The 15,120-nt window shown below is 53.5% G+C and overlaps 1 long non-coding RNA gene across 2 annotated transcripts in view; it reads left to right on the top strand.

Annotated features, from left to right (window-relative positions):
- The first annotated feature begins 976 nt into the window (after positions 1-976).
- LOC109278613 (uncharacterized) overlaps positions 977-15,120 on the top strand; it is a 132,255-nt gene continuing 118,111 nt past the window's right edge. For both annotated transcript variants that reach the window (XR_002085761.2, XR_008421301.1), the window contains exon 1: positions 977-1,461. This is a non-coding gene — a long non-coding RNA (uncharacterized LOC109278613). The remainder of the gene's footprint in view (positions 1,462-15,120) is intronic.

Genomic DNA, 15,120 nt, shown 5'->3' with positions numbered 1-15,120 from the left:
GCTTCTGGGGAGTTCTCTACGTTGTCTGAGTCTTGGTTAGCCCATTGGAAAATGGGGATTCCCACAGAACAGGGTAGGTGAGAGAATTATGTGAGGAAGCAGATGGGGAAACACTTTGTAAACCATAAAGCACTCGTGAAAGTTAGCTATTGCCCCTGTGTTCACTCTTAGCAGGTACCAATGAGAAGCATTTCCAATCAAGATTTATAATACAAACAACAATTTTCTGCCTGAGTCACTGAAACCCGCCAGTAATTTCTGTCCCAAAAGGGCAATGAGGGTCTTAAGGGTTTGGGGAGCTAGCTCCCCACTCCCCTGCAGGTGCCCACCCGCAACCATCCCTCCACACCTGCCAGCTCCAAGACCTTGGACAAGGGACCTAATCTCTATGGGTCTCATCTTTCTTAAGCCTTGTTAGCTCTGACATAATTCACTGGAAGGCACACTCTTGTTATCTTCTGTGACGTCTCCCCACCCCTCCATTTCTTCCCCATCCTGCCCTAAACTTTTTCTCCTCCTCTCTGGGGAGAGGAGGACTTTTGCCTTCCAGAATCTTCTCTGTGCTCCCCACCATCCGCACGACCCCTCTTCTCTTTGGGCTTTCCAGGTTTTGGCAAGAGAGATATCTGTGTCCCTCCCCAAGGAATGTCCCTGAGAATTCTTTAAGTGGCTGGGAAAGGAAAAGGATTTCATGTATTTTTGGTACCAGAGATAATCAGATAATCGTGCAATTAGCAGTAATTTTATGGCTCCTGTAATTTCCTTTTAACAAGAGCCCCCTCTAAAAAAAATAAAAGGGATTTCTTCCTCCCCCCTCCCCGCCCCCACCTCGTGTTGTTTTGTCTGGAGTGTCTGTCATCAGGAATTTGGTCAGACACCCACGCGCTCAGCGAGGAAGCCAGGGAGAGGGGAGAGATGCGGGAGGCAGACCGCCTGGGGGAGAGATTCCGCGGTGGGGGCAGCTCTCCTCGGCTCCCCGCGGGGCACAGGCTGTCGGAGGGGATCGAGCGGGAGGAGGCTACTCTCGTCCGCAGAGGCCGTCTCTGGTCTCTAGTCCCCGTGCCTGCGCCCCCCACCCCCCCACGCGATGCCCCCCGGGCGGCTGGGAAAGGACTCTGGGGCAGACTCCAGAGGCTGGGAGGGTGCGGCCGGGCTCACGCGCGACTCTTGAGCGGGAGGGAGGCCGTCCCGTTCCACGTTGCTGCCGGGGTGCAGCGGGCAGCGCTCCAGGGCCCAGCGGTCCGCCCGTCCCCCCTCCCTCCTCGAGGATTGGGGCACAGAGGAGGCAGACACCCCTGAGGGCTTGTGCCAGGTAATTACCAAGCAAATTCCGGGCGATCTCTTCCCCTCCCCCGCGGCAGTGCCTGCTGCGCGTTCCCTGATTCGGGCCCGGCTGCGCCACCAGCGCAGGTAACCTGCGGGGCCCCGTAATTGCTCTGGAGTTGCCCGGGACTGCGCAAGGTAAGCCCTCGCCGCTCGCGCCTCCCGGCCCTGGGTGCGCACCGCGCGCGGGCCCCCAAACGTCCCCGGCCGGCAGGATGCTGGGCCTGCGAGAGCGGGGGGCTGCGGGGCGCCCTGCGCGGCCAGGGCCGGCGAGCTCGGGCTGCGCGGAGCCGAGACGGCAGCTCTGCGCTACTGGGGCCCGGCTGGGAGAAGCTGGTGGGGACAGGAGCGACTTGGGGCAGGAGAGGGGCCACCTCGCCACGGCCCCGAGGAAGAGGCCTTGGGGGGGACATGGGATCCTCCTGTCCCTTGCCTCCGGTGGAGAGGCGCCTCATTGATGAGCCTTGTCATCATCCTTCAAGTGTAATTTTTTTAAATTGCAAAAATCTTACAGAGCTATTAACCTCAAAAGAGTTTAACATATGGCAGACCGAGTCTCCCTCTTACCCTAATTATAAGGCTTGCAGTAATGGGGCTGTCTTTTAAGTTACAGCTGCTGCGCTTTTGGCTTTCGCTAACATTACATCCTATTAAAGAGCTACATTAAATGCATGCAAATTGCCAGAGCGACCGCGCTCTCCCGACCAATGAGGGGGACGGATTGCAGCCCAGGCGGCGATATCGAGGGTCAGACTCACCCTGCTGCGAGCGCCATATGATCTATCAATCAAACGCCTCTCATTAATTAACTAATTCATTAAATATCTTTATATATGAAGGCCCGGCCAGGCGGAACATTGTGTTGACAGGGACGTCCCGTCAGCACTTAGCCCCGAGTGCTCCCCTCCCCTCCCTCACACATCACCAGATGACGAAGAGAGGTCAACTCCCCGGGTCTGCAGGGAACAGAAGCAACCACAGGGCGGGTGCCCACCCCTGGGGACACCCTCCTGGGTCCTCCTTGTGTGTGATGCCTCTCTGTCCCGTCCACTCCTCCTCCCTGTGCACCTGTCCTGCACTCACTGTGGTAGGGTGGTGATGAGCTGTCTATGGGTCTGGTGCGTCATCTTCCCAGATACCCTGGAGGGCCAGGACTGGGCTGGATCTTGCGCATCTGGTACCCCCAGCGACTGGCACAGAGCCTACCCCGTGGTAGATACTCCCGGTGTTTGGGGAATGGAGGAAGCCATGATGTCAGGGAGCGCTTTCCTCTCTCCAGTACGGCCAGCGCCAACGAGGCCCTCCCTGGCAAGGCTCTTCCGGCAGGCTGGTCACTCCAGGGAGGAGAGGACAGTGATATGAGCAGATGGCATCTGTACAGAGGGATGGGGGAGGAGGGATGGCTTAATGGTAGTAGTGGAGGAGGGGCAGGGATGGGGGCGGGAGGGAAGAAAGGAACTTTTGAAGTACAAAGCTGGTAAGCCATGTAGCCACAAAACTCAAGCAAACTCTTCTGAGAAGAATAAAGTGATGCCATTCTGAGAACAACAGAGATGTTTTAGAGTGGATGGTGGGCTTCCTTAGTTCTTTATACACACATACATGTATGTATGTGCATACACTCATTTGCTGCCTAGACATACATCTATATGCATAGGTATTTTTGTGGAGCACCTGTTCTAGAACCACTCCTTTCCTGTATTATCGCATTCAACACTGACAACTTGGCCAGGCGGTTATTTTTACTTCCAGGCTATAGAAGAAGAAACAAGAGACCCAGAGCACGCAAGTAACTTATCCAAGGTCAAGTGGCAGAGCTGGATCCAGCACCAGTGCCCACTGCCCATCAGCATGTGAAACAAATGACACGCGCGCGATCAGCGGATGTGCTACTCTCCTGCTGTTCCCCTTTGTCCGCACACAGTTGTCTTTGTCTCTTGGCTTTGCAGCAGCCTCTGCACCACCGCTTTCTCTGCTGGGCTGGTAGGTTTTGCTCTATGTTTGGAAAGATGGATACACAGCACACCCCGTGACTGAGGCTCTTGACCGGCTTGGAGTGATTTTCCATATGGGGCACCTCGGGCAGACAGAGCCAGCTGTCTTATAGTGGTGTGTCTGCAAAGACCCGTGCCCTGAGCGGCTGGGCACAAGGAATGGGGATGGGATGGGTACCTCCCAGCTGGCTCCCTGGAGAACACTGCTCTCCCAGGCTCTGGCCCTGTCACAAAGGGCAGTGACAGGTGAGGGCTGCAGGACAAAATCAGGAGGGTCTAGGCAGTGAGCCTTAGCTCCTGCTATTCAGCTCATGCAAGTTCCCAATCCACCCCAGTTAAATGAGGTGTGCAGGCCAACTTCCAAAGCCTAGGAATTCCCGGGGGAAACACACACCCAGATCTTTCTATGCTCCCTCTCTCCCTGCCTCTCTCCAGCTCACTCAGTCTCTTGCCCTTCTGAGACATGGGGCTAATGGACTTTGGCTGTTAGCACCTGTGATGTTGGGCACCAACCTCACCATGGGCCTCTATAGCTTCCTCTGGCCCCCTTGGATCCCAAGAATAGTTTTAGAATGGGGCGTGCTGTGCTAATGGGGGTTAATGGTAACCTCGGAATCAATTTTCCCTCCCAGAAGAAAATTCTCCTGGCTTAGGCTGCACAGACTGTAATAGTGAAAATGGCTCTAGATTTGAAAAATTGGCACGTTGTAGTCCAACAAGGCAATTTTTCAATTGTTCCATGCCACTGTGCACCTCTGGATGCTATGCTGTTTGTGTCCTGAAGCTATAGGATGGGGAACACTTTTCCGCCCAAAAACAGCTCTGAGGTGGCCTTTTCTTCTCCCACCCCAGCCTGAATTTGTTTTTTTGTTCACTTGCCCCAATCCTTGGAGCTTTGTCCTTTAGCTTAGCAGCTGCCAGAGCTATTGGGGAGGGAAAGAGCATTATGGCTTCTTTGCAGAACCTCACTCCCCAGGGCAAAGGGCCCCGGGGCAGAGGATTTTCTGAAGAAGGCGGGTCTGTTCTCGGGCTGCAAGGAAAGGCCAGATGCCTCAGGAGCACGGCTCCCACCCAGCTTTCCCTGGCTAGCGTCAAAGCTGGGCCTTTCTTGGGCTCAGTGATGAGAAAACCCAGAAGAGGAAATGTCTGAGATCACTGTGCAGGACACTTGATTTTGATGAGCTGTGTTACCTCTATTATAAAATGCAAATCATTTTGTCTTGTTTTCATAAACATTAAAATGCAAAGCAAGGCATCTGAGAATAAAAATATATGATATGTATTTCAAATAATAGACCCACAGAATGGGAGAACTGGAAGGCAGTTTACCAATTACTTAGTAAATGTCCTCACTGTACAGATGGGGAGATGGAGGTTGCCCAAGGTCACACATCTGGTTGGTGGAGAACTCGCTGTCACTGTGTGGTGCTCCAGGCTTGTTGGGTAATGAGCCAAGTGGCCAGGGAAAGCCATTGTCCAATTTCTCTGCTCCTGTGGCCATAGCTCACTTCTTTCGGATCATTTGCCCTTCCGCGAGTCCTCTTTAGGGGGGGCTTATTTGGCGACCCAAGATCACGACTGTGTAGCGTATTGACATGGAACACGGAGCAAAGCTAAACTGGGGCTTGGCCTGCTAACTGGTCTCCCTGCTGCCAGCTCCCAGCTGCTGTGATCTCCGCCACGCGTGGGGCTGGCATCATCCCCTTACCCCTCGCTGCAGTCCAGGCTCCTTCCCACGGCTCCCCCTGGGACTCCTGACCTGACTTGAGCAGCATCTCACCACATTCACCTCTCGCCTGCACTGCCTTGTCTCTGCACCTCACACCCGGGTGTCCCCTCACACGGACATGTCTTCACTTCCTTAAGTGCATCCTGCCTTCCCTCACCTTTGCAGCCCCTGTTTGCCTTTGCACATTCAATGATCCCCTCCTCCCAGAGGGACACACCTCCCTACTTCCCCACCCCCCCATTGTCACCTCCCTTCACCTGGCCAGCTCCAGATTATCCTTCAGGCTTGGGCTCTTCACTGAGCCCCCCAGTCTCTAGCAGGTGCTTTCCTATGAGCCCCTAAAGCTCACCTTACTCCCCCCTGTGCCGTCACTTACTACCCTGTATTGGGATCGCAGTTTGCATCTTCCATTAGAACGTGGGGGACTGTGCCATGGTCAGGGATTAGGCCCAGCACCCTGAAGATGGCCTGGCTCAGGGCGGGTACTCTTGAGTAGCCGAATGACATCTGTAAAAATGATGCTACTACTGTGATAACAAGTAACAGCGGCTAATATCTAGTGAGTGCTTTCATGTGCCAGAAACTATGCTGAGGGCTTTCTGCCTATCCTCTAATTACGTCGCTTTTTGTATGAATTGTATGAGGCAAGAGACAAGGGTTCTAATTCGGGCTCTGCCGCCAGCCGACCGTGCGACTTTCCACAATTACTGTGGTTTTGTCATCTTCGGAATGAAGGAGAGAGGAAGGGGGCAGACCAGACTTAACTTCTCCGTTCTTTTTCCCGGGCAAAGAGGGAGCCAAGAGTCAGTCTACGCGGGCCTAGGGGACTCAGCCCTCAGGATTCACAGAACCAGCAGACAGAGGGTCGACTTTCTAGTCTGGGAGCAGAAGGAGAGGGACAGGGCTGAGAGGCTGGGAAGGGCAGCAGGTTGCCCTCCCATGCTGCGGTAGAGCTTCCAAATAGAGAAGCCCGCTGCTAGCTGAGTCATTAACGCTGGTCTCCTCGCCGTCACCTCGGGCATTGTCTGATTTAAGTGTAATAGCTTGTTTGGTGGATTTTGCCTTCTATAGAAATGCCCCCAAGAGTGAAGTGCTTCATTCAGCCGGGAGAGCACAGGCCTTTGTGCACTGATGGCCCGGCCTCGGCCGAACGTGTTTGGAGTTGGTTATCAAAGGGGAGGATAAATTAGAGCTCAGGGCTGAAAGGAGAGGAAGAGGGGGCCCTTTCATGAGCAGGGCCGAGCACTTAGGCAGCTGACTTGGGGCTGGGAAACCCCAGGACTAACCCTCTTGCCTTTTGGCAATGGGAGTGCCATGGGCAGGCCTGGCTGTCCCCTGGCAGAGCCCAAATGCTGAGATCCAACCAAGCCCTGGGGTGGGAGGAGGGGATGGGAAGCGAGGTTCCTAAAAGAACAGCCTCAGTGCCTGGAGGACACCCCACATTCCCCCTTGTCTCATGTGCCCTTTTAGCCCCATTTAGTTAGTTGCACACAAGCCTTAAGCTCCCCTCTGGATTTATTGAAATCACATTCCGATGCCGCTGAGGGCTCCCAGGGGCCTCTTTAGTCTTGTGGGCCCCGTTCAGCGGCTTGGGCCCTTCTCTTTATTGACGGATCCCCAGCTGCCTCCCTCTCAGCCTCCAGTACACGTGAACGAACTGGTTCTCAGGACGGTTTTATGGAGTGCATTGCTCAGCCAGGAGCGTGGAGCTCCCCAGATGAGAGCTCCCGGGCACCTGTCCCTCTCCATGGACTTGGCTTTTGATGTCCAGATTCAGAGGCCACGCTGGGGACAGCTGTCAGCTGAGTCACGGGCAGGGAGGCCTTAATGGTAAATTCCACTGTGTGCCCAGGTTTTTCCTGCAAGGATGCCTCCCTCTGGTTTTCAGTGGATCCCCCCACACCCCCACCCCCCATCAGTGACAGCTTCTTGCTGTTTGGGATCTAGAGCAACAAGTTCATTTCTCAAGAAACCAGAGACCTGACTTTTGTTTGCCTGCTGGCGACCACACCTTAGGCACCTGTCATTTTCCAGCTGGAAGGAACCTGAGCCGCCAAGTGGCAGACCTGTTTGGAGCTGGCAGATCTTTTAAGGGATTGTCTGAAAGTGATGATCCCTCACCCCAGCAAAACAAATAGAACACTCGCGCATGCAAAAATTTGCCTGCCATTTTGGGGGTTCATATCCTCTGAATCTATGTATACATCCCGCCCTGGCTGCACACATTTGAATCATCGGGAAACTTTTTTATAAAAATTGTGAGGTCTGGGCCATACACACAGAGACTCTGACTTAATTGGTCCAGGGTGGGGTCTGGGCATTAATATTTTTTTCTAAAACACTCTAGGATATGCCGATGCTGCCAGGATTGAGTATCATTGCCCTAGGGCCTCTGAGAGCCCCTTGCTCAGATTAAGAACCCTGGCTGTGGACAGTCAATGCTTGTACAGAAAGATGCATAGGAAGGCACACGCTGGGACAGTCACAGGGAGTGGGTTATACACCATGAGCAGATTTATTATTTTGCCCACTGTGTTTAAAATCCTTTCCTTCTTTCCTCACCCCTTGAGGGGTGCTTCCTTGGTGTTCACTTAAAATAATTTAAGCACACCACAGTGGGAAGGGAGCCTGGTTGCCTTGATGTGTTTCTGTCATTTCAAGGAGCTCAATAAAAATTTAGTTTCGGTGTTCGCTCGCTCAATGCAACTTCCACATGGAGGTCTTATGTTGCAAACCAGATTTCTCTTTTCATCTGGTCACCCCCCGGGGAAATTGTGTATTTGAAATTCAAACAATATTTGGGCCAAAAGAATTTCTCATTATAGGCGGCAGGGAAGGCCAATGAGAGGAAAGCACAGAGAAATGATTGAGTGACATTTCCATTTGCTGGTTTGACTTTTCCACCAGTGGTAGCTGTGCTGTGGGGCCGCCAGAAAACTTCAGCTTCCTGGTGTGGACTGGAAATGCCAGACCCCTGGAAAAAATGATTTGGAGGGGAACGACGTGAGTGGGCTAGAAGTGGGTTTGAAGAGTCACTGGGACCTCAAGCTGACATCCTCGGCAACAGTAAGCATCTGATAGGAAAGAATTCTGAGTTTTGCATAAAGTTCCGTGAAGGAAGAGGCTCCTTGAGTTCTAGAATCTCAAGGTTGAAGGGAACTCAGGAACCGTATGGATCTACTTTTGGTAGACATCCATAGAGGATGTCCCCTCTATGACATCCTGATACCAGTCACTCATTTGAAGTAATTGACACAAAATAACATGTATTGAACACCAACAATGACTGACACTTGGCAAGGCGTGTGGGGAGTTTCAGAGACTGACAGGTAGTACTTGCCCTAAAGCCACATACAGTTTCCCAAGGATCCAAACAGCCCAAATGGCAGGGAGACATGGTAAAAGCCGTGAGGTCAGGAAGCAGAGGGGAAGAACCGTAACCTTGACTGAGACTCCATTAGGAGGCAGGCACTTGCCCCAGGTGACTTTTTTGAATCATTACAACAGTGTTTGAAAGTGAGGACTATTCGCATCACTCTCTTTTTACAGACAAGGAAACTGATGCTCAGAGGGGTGCACTCGCTTTCTTACTGCAGTGACAGAGCCAATGATGAGAACGAGCATTTTTTAAACCTGGGATGTCCTAGGCTGATGGTTTTCTTAAGAGGGGGGTCCAAAAAGGCAGAGTGGCTTTAGGCTGGGGTGGGGCACAGGCAGGGAGGGATTCAGGCAGGCAGAAATGGCTGAGAGAAGATGTGCTGATTGATACTCAGGCTGGACAGTGCTGGGGCGGGGGGGGGGGGGGGGGGGGAGAATTAACACCTTGGGCTGGAATGCAGTAGGAGGGACAGAGTTGGAAGGTGGGCTGGCGCAGACCTTTGAAGGTGTGGAAGCTAAGGGGTTAGGAGTTTTGGTGGGATAGATGGTGGGAAGTCCCTAAAAGTTTCTGAAGAGAGAGGGAGTACGCTGTGATCATTGCTACCCTTGATTTAAGATTAACAGTGGAGATTTCAAATCCTGGTGCTATCATTTCCTAGCTCTGTAATTTGGGCAGATTACCTAATCTCTCTGTGCCTCTGTTCCCTCATCTGTAAAATGGGAATACTACATAGTAGTTACTGGAAAGATGGAATTTTTGTAAGGCTCAAAGAGGTAGAGTGTGCCAAGTGCTTGGAATAATGCCTGGCACACGGGAAGCTCTTTGTGAATGTTAGATATAATTTTCACCCTTTGGGAATATAATTCTGATAATGATGTGTAGAGGAGGGGGGGAAGAGGGGAGAGACAGTAGGGTCGGATTTTAGCTAGGAGGCCATTGCAATAGTCCAGGTAAGAGAATCTACGGGTTTCACCTTGAGGGTACGGATGGAGCTGCAGGGGGGAGAGAAACAGGAGGGTGGGGTGGGGGCTGGTCAGCTTCACTCTGCTTGAGGCGCTCTCGGCGGGGAGAATAGCAGTGCCAGGGCACAAGTCAGGGCCCTGGAAGAGATGCCGGCCAGATGCCGGAAAGATGAGAAATTTGGCCTAATCCTGTGGTAGCCTGGGGGGCGGTCTGCCCTTGCCGCGGGCTCCATTCCACCTGGCTATTCTGCCCCTGTGCATCCCTGGGTCCTGGGAATCCCTGTCCCTGTACTGCTCTTGACTCCTGTGTTCCTGTCTCTTCCGAGCCCTTCCTGAGATCCCCACATGCCCTCTACTGCTGCTTCCCCGGACACTGAGGGCAGGGGGATCCTGGGTCCCTGTCTCAGCAGGCCATGTTTCCTCTGCTGCCTTGGGGTGACTGGCTGTGAGAGATGGGCGGGCAGAATCCCCAGGGTGTGTGGCTAGGAGGCAGAGGGAAGGATTGGGGGATGGTAGTAGGTAGCTGTAGAGAGCAAGTGTGCCACGGGACGAGGAAATCAGTGAGTGACCAGCTTTCCAGCTTTTACAGGCTTCCTGCAGCCATGAGAATCCCTCGATGTGCACCCAGTGTCTCCCCTGTCCCCCCCCGCGCCACGCCTGGCTGATAACATCCATGTGGCATCGTGAGGGGTGGCGGGTACCAGCTCACTGCCTGGATAGGGTGCTGAGGGAGGCCGGGTGGCTCTGCCGGAGCCCCTCCGCCAGCCCCACATCTTCCGTTCGATCCCATGCTCCCGCCACCACGATCGCTGTGGATTCGAATGGTTCCCTGCCTTACGCATCAGGCACTCGGACAAAACGAGGCTTGCAAGTGAAAGGGGGCGTCTTCTAGCAACATTACCAACCTGCTGTCAACCAGGCGCTCTGCCTCTGAACAGCAGACTCCAGACAGGCTGCCGTGCGTCAGGCCGGGGCCGGCCTGGGCTTGGCAGGGGTTCTCGTGGACAGGCAGAGTCAATTACCCGGAAAGGTTCCACTTAACTTCCCCCGCTGTTTGCAGACCCTGCCCAGGCCTCTACAGCCGCACCGGCCTCGGCCGAAGCTCCATCGGCCTGTGCTGGAGCCAGGCGCCTGACAGCCCCGATCTCAGACATGCCTGGTGTCGCCAATTCCGGGGGGCCGGACTCTGCCCCTCGTCAGCTCTGGGGATGCCTGTTCTGGTCCTGGCCCCATGGACTTCCATGTCTGCCCTGCAGGCCGCGTGGGATCGTGAGTGGAAGGGACGTCGAGAGCCTGCCTCCTATCCATGTCCACTTTCCTCCCTCTTGCAAGCCTCCCAGATGTCCTCATCCTCCCTGGTCACCTGTCCCGGTACAGTGGGTGGTTATGATCTGGACTCTGGAGTCAGCTAGACATGGGTTTGGAGCCTGGATGAGCCACATAGTGCTGTGTGACCTGGCATGACGATTTGGACTTCAGTTTCGCCGTCTGTTAAATGAAAGTACTGATAAGAACGTATCTGTCATGGGATCTAAGAAGACAATGGGTATTAAGTACCTGAAGTGCCCGGCACAGGATAAATGCTCAGTTAATATTCTGCCCCCCACCGCCGCCCCACTGCCCCTCCTCTCTCCTCTTTCTCTCTCCTCCTCCGCTTCCTCCCTTCTCTTTTTCCTATTTATTTATTTAAGATCCTCCCTTATTAGGAAGTTGACTGTTCAGTTCCTCCTTTCTGCTATAGAAACCTGAATTGATAGAACACCCAGCTTCTAGTCTCGCCTTATCTATCAAATATCTCCATGCAGAATTTAGTCTACAGCTCCGAAACATATCATGGCGTTAGGCTATGTTTCCCCCAGTTGGTTAATACACAGGTCAAGGACTTTGGGTTATCGCTTTACCAACAAAGTTTCATATTTCACGACGTTTCCTCTCTGCACACCAGCCCCCCCCCACCCCCCTCCCGCCGCCCCAAATCAGCCCAATCACCTCCCAGGTGTTCACGATTGGTCGGAAACATTCAACAGATCCAGTAGAGGGCTCAGCAGGTATAATGTGGTAATGGGATTTCAGCTTCAAACGTGTGCCCAATGGCAGGAAGGCAGAGCTCTCAGTCATTGGGTCATTAAGTCATTCAGTGAACATGGAGGGGCTACTGTGTGCCTGGGAGCTGAGGGTTTAAAAACAAAAAAGACGCAGCCCAGGCCCTCCATAAGGGAGCGGTCCGGAAGCACACGGGTAATTACAACAGAACACCCTACCTGCTAAGACGGAGGTAGAATAACGTGGCTGAAGGGGAGGGGCCGGAGGGGCTTGTGGCCTGAACGGGAAGTCACGTCGTGCACGTCAAGTAGGATTTAGTTGAGGAGACGTGGAAACCTTAAGTGTCCCTCCAGCTGTTTAGGGAGCACTGGTACCTACAGATGGAAGCGATTGACTGACTCTAGTCCTGTCACCAGAGAGCTTTCCCAGTGTGGACTCATCTTGCAACCTGTTCACAAGGCTCTTTGCCTGAGGACGCTACCCCTGACGGCTGAGCCATAGCCGGCACAGGAGGCTCCCTTGGCGTGCATCTTAGGTGTGGGCCGGTGCCCCCCACCCCTCCCCCTGCTCTGGAGGTGGGTCGTGAGGTGGGACTGGTAGATTCTGGGAGCAGTGTCTGCACCCTAGCACTACACTAATTGTGCTAGACAGAGCTGTTTAAATACCACCAGACAGAATATTACTCAAATTAAAATGAGGCCTTAAATGTCATTATTTGTGTCATTATTAATAGCCCCTAATTGTGTTCTCTAATCATCATGAAATTATGTTAGTATTAATATTCACGTCAAAGCTGCCTAGGGAACTTGGAAGATTTTAGAAAAAATTATACCATATGTCAGTTCCCATGAATGTGAAGTAAATGCTGGTTTTAGTGCTTAGTTCAGGCTGGAGATGAGATAGTGGCCTCAACAGACGGGGATCGCGGTAGCCCCTGATTGCCAAGGTCCCCTTCATGCCCGCTGCCCGAGTGACTGGCTCCAGGCCCCCTCCACCTGGGAAGGCCCTTGGAGGCATCGGTAGGACCTATCCTCAAGGATACTCCGCGGGCCTCGTGCCGGCCGCTCTGGCTGGTGAGGGGAGCGGAGTCTGCTCAGACTGCAAAATGTTTGCTGTCCCAGGAGCGACACTTCTCCTTCTCTCCTGGAGTTTTCAGACCTGCCTGCGTCTAGACACCATAATAAAAACCATGTGGCCGCCCCGCCTGTCCTTACTCTCCACCTACTCATGGACCCCACCTCAGTGTATTTTGGATTCTGCCCAAACTGCCCTTCGTGGCTCAGGGAAGTAAAGTAGTGCAAAAGGAATAAGTCTGAGCTTCCCAGGGAGATTGACTGTATATAATACCACAAAGAAAGAACTTTCAGGAAAACTGCTCAGAGACTCAGCATTTGAAAGCAGCGTGTAGAGTGTCCATAAAATCTGGAAACAGCTGAATCTATCTGTGTCCTCAAGGATGTCTTTGTACGCTAAGGAATAAAATAGCACCATCCGTTTTTCCACATTTTATGGACAACCTGTACTTTGCCCCCTGCTGACTTTGCTGGGGCTTCTTTGCGGGGGGGGGGGGGGGGGGGGGAGTGGGGGGTGGGGTGGGGGGAGGGGGGACACTGCCTCCCAGTATAAGGATGGTCCTCCCTTTGGATGCTTTCTTTTCTTACCAGAGGCATCAGGACCGAGAGCCTCAGTCGGGGATGAGGCTGAATTGTGCCTCTCCTCACGTCACATGGGACTCTCGTTCCGCACCCCCCTCAGATTGACACTAGGTATAAGAGGTGGGGTGGTGACAAGGCAGGCGATATTGCCAATTAGAGTTTCCCTCCCTGTGGGGATGTGTGGGGCGAGTGCCCTGGGACCCCCAGAGGCATCAGCCTCCCGCTGACATCACTCACTGGCTCCTCTTCATCATTTCTACAACATTCCTTTAGGCTGCCTGCTCAATGCCTCAGTCATCCACTAATGGAGTCCACGTGACCACGATGTGTCAGACAAATCTGGGGCAACCGCCTCACTCTCTTCCCAGAGCCCTTGGAATTCTCTGCAACTGAGAATATTCAAATGCCTTTCTTGGTGAAACAGCAGGTTTCCAACCCCCCAAATATTATGACTTGAGTTAAATATAACCCCGAGCATGAAAATAACGGCACAACACCGGGCTCGGAGAAGCCATGGAGGGAGCGGCTCACACACAGTCACACTTTCTGTCACCCCGGGGGGTGGCGGGGCGTCCACGGAACCCATGGCCACTCAGGCAGAGAGCCCACAAAAGCACGCACGGGGCTCAGTGCATTCTGGGCTGGTGAACAGCTCCGTTAGCCTGGCTGGGCCTTAGGTCTGTTGGTTGCTGGACATATTCTTTTTTTTCTAATCAGACATGGCGTGGGGAGGAATCAGACAAGGGTGGGGAGGACCAGTCTTGGCTGCGTGTGGAAAGGGAGACTTGCCAACTCTGTCAGACACGCAGGGAGGACCAAGGTGTGAGTGGACCCCCAGGCAGCATCAGCTGGGGCTCGGCCTGCTGCCGCTAAGCCAGAGGGGAGACAATGTGCGCCTCCCCGCCCTCCGGCGCTGAACTGCCTCATAAGATCATCCAGAAGGAGGGGAGGTGGGGCACGTGTATGTTTGGGACCCGGCGCCAGGTTCTCCAGCCTCCCTTGGTTTCTCTCGTAACCGCACGCAGAAGTGTTCGGTGAGAGCTCAGGGGAGGATAGATAAGCACAAGGCCTTCTGAAAAAGCAGACTCTCTGAATTCCAAACCCAATGATTGCAGTAATTGTTGGCCCAGGGCTGGATTTGAACCAGTGAACCTAGAATAGAAAAGTCGAACGGGCCCCCCTGTCGGGGCCGTGCTACCAGCAGTTACCCAGTAACATGGCCACATGGCTACTCCTCCTTGCTCTGCGTCGGGCCAAACAGCAGATAGCTCAGGCCGGTCCAAGGGAGCAGATTGATGGGCATCTTCTTTGTAGTCCGAATGCCTCATCTGTGTGGGCGGACCCACAGCATTTGTAACTGCTTCCTTCGGTCCCCATAAGGCAAGTAGGGTGGATAGGATTACCCTCCACTTTACAGATGAGAAAACTGAGTCTCAGCACAGCACGGGTATGAGCCAAAGGCCATAGGGCTTCCAAGCGACAGAAGTGGAGTTGACCCCAGGTGTTCTGATCGCCGGCGCTACATTTCAAATGAGGCACATCACTCTTCGTCCCGCACCCCCCCCCCCCAAAGACAGTGTGGGGATCCTGAAGAAAGTCAAGGGGCTGGCTCACTAGACCATGAATTCTACAAAGACAGCGGCAACAATGTTATTAAGCTCTCTGGCCTTCCTCAATCTTTTCTTTTTTCTAGCTCTATCTCAGGCGTGCATGAGAGGAAGTCCAGAGTGATGTGCCGGAAGGTGCGAAAGGAAGGTGGTGAGAAGGACTTTGTCTTCTCAGGGTCTTTGCTTTTGTTCTCTGTGGTCCCTTCCTGAAAGACAAGCCAGCGGAAAGAGCCCCGTGTTCCTCCTGGACCTGAAAACAAAACCACAAAAGCACCTCCTCTCCCTGCTTTCCCCCATCCCCAAATCCTGAGATGCCTTATTTGAGAGAGGACTCCACTAAGGGGATTCCTCCTTCTCCTGGTTGCTGGCATGAGGGTCTTAGGCAGAGACAGGAACCATAGCAGGATCCCTCCCCTGCCTGGACTCAC

This window comes from Panthera pardus, unplaced genomic scaffold, assembly GCF_024362965.1.
Source record: "Panthera pardus isolate Hobbes unplaced genomic scaffold, ASM2436296v1 HiC_scaffold_12, whole genome shotgun sequence".
NCBI lineage: Eukaryota > Metazoa > Chordata > Mammalia > Carnivora > Felidae > Panthera > Panthera pardus.
The sequence above is the reverse complement of the archived record's forward strand: the minus strand, read 5'-3'. Positions and strand labels throughout refer to the sequence as shown.